The following is a 1766-nucleotide window of genomic DNA, read 5'->3' as shown; positions in this document are numbered from 1 at the left end:
AATGAACACAATTCTGTATAAAGTTGTTAACTTTTGTTATCATAGTTTGTTCTTTTTTAAGTGCTTAAAAAGTACATTATGGCAGCCACCAAGTTGCCCTATTTGCTTGTGTCACCTTCTGACCTTTTTTGACCTCTTCAAGAAAACTTCTTTATAAAAACTAATGACACAGATAGGAGAAAATCCATCTCTTAGGATTTGGAAGGCATAAGACAGCTCTCACCACTTTGTCCTCTTGTGCTAAACAAGAAAGGGTCACGACCCATCAAGTTCAAGGGGTCACTTAGGAAACCTAGAGGACAAAACCTTTCTTCCATTTAATCATCTTCTGAGCTCTTATCAGTCTTTTCATCTGAAGACACTTGGTTCTTCCACTTAATTGTCCTTATACCTCACTCTTCCTCTTGGAGTGATGTGACTGTACGGTGGGCATAAGAACCTGAGGACATCACCTATGGCATCATGGCTATTATAAAGAGTAAAATGGCTCCCATGGGAAAATTTACATGTAAACACGGACCATCTCTAGACACCAAGTCTTTTTTGTTCTGTTTCTCTATAATATTAAACTGGCCTAAATGTGGGGCAGAGATTTGCCACTGTCCTGCTGTAGCCCAGGACAGGCTTTGCAAGTCAGCTTCCCCCAGTGAAACCCTTTTGCTACCCTCCTTCTTCCCTATCTTGGGACCTTTTGTTGTGATGGCGGGACCACCCATCTAGATTGTTTACATTGATGCAGTGACCTTTCAGGTTCTTTTTGTCTTTGCTTTTCTTGGGGTCTTTTTCATCACTTACCCCAGAACTACTGGGTGCTGAGTCATCTGGGTGAGAAGAATCACTTCCTGACTGAGAGAAAGAAGCAGGTTTTGGGGGGATATTTTTGATTTTTTTCTTTCACTTTTTTGATTTTTTCTTTTCCATAGAATTGAAACTTAAGTTTCTCCTGAGCATTCACTTGAGGAATCTGCAACTCTACTTGTGACTTTGTTTTTACTCTTCTTCTTCTGGTGTGTGTGTGTGTGTGTGTGTGTGTGTGTGTGTGTGTGTGTGTTTGTGCTTTTTCTGCCTTTTTTTTGGGTGAGATTTCTCTGACTGCTTATCTTTATGAGACTCATAAAGAGACTACTTTTCCTAGAGAGGAAAATGGAAGTTTTTCTTCCATTAATATGATTATTTTTCTGGGTCAAATTCCTCAGGATATAGTTCTTCATATTCACTGTGACTCCACCTGTCTGGAATATTAGCCTCATATTTAGATAGCCTGCTATTCCCGGACCTGAGTCCTAAGCAAATCATTTTCACATGTCCATGAATTTCTTGCTTTGTCAGTAAAATAAATAACTTTCTTCACTGAAACCATCATCTTCATTATTTCTTCATTGAAACTCAAGTTGCTAGGTAATATTCTCCTTTGTGTCCCCTAGTAAACATGTTTCTCCAACTCTCTTATCTTCTACATATCTGTCTCCTTCTGAATCTTATTGTGAGCATTTGTGTGCCTCATAACATATCCCAGGAGGACTTTAACCAGAAGGATCTTGGACATGCTTTATCTGTGAACGCTGAGTTCCAGGGTAGGCAGGGGAAGAGGTTTTCATTTATTTTTATTTTTTTAAAGCAATTGGGGTTAAGTAACTTGCTCAAGTTTACACAGCTAGTTATTTTGTGTGGGTGCCAAGTATCTGAGGCTGGAACCGATCCTGGGTCTCCTGATGCTGGGTCTAGCGCTCTTACTCACTGCGCCACCTGGCAGCCCCATAAGAGGT

General features: G+C 40.1%; 1 pseudogene; it reads right to left on the bottom strand.

Annotated features, from left to right (window-relative positions):
* Window positions 1-317: 317 nt before the first annotated feature.
* On the bottom strand, window positions 318-1546 carry LOC138165824 (uncharacterized protein NKAPD1 pseudogene; annotated as a pseudogene).
* Between the last annotated feature and the right edge of the window lie 220 nt (window positions 1547-1766).

This window comes from Petaurus breviceps, unplaced genomic scaffold, assembly GCF_028583685.1.
Source record: "Petaurus breviceps papuanus isolate PSGF00001 unplaced genomic scaffold, PetGlider_PUasm1.0 216, whole genome shotgun sequence".
Lineage (NCBI taxonomy): Eukaryota > Metazoa > Chordata > Mammalia > Diprotodontia > Petauridae > Petaurus > Petaurus breviceps.
Note: the sequence above shows the minus strand (reverse complement) of the source record. Positions and strands in the feature narration are given on the sequence as shown.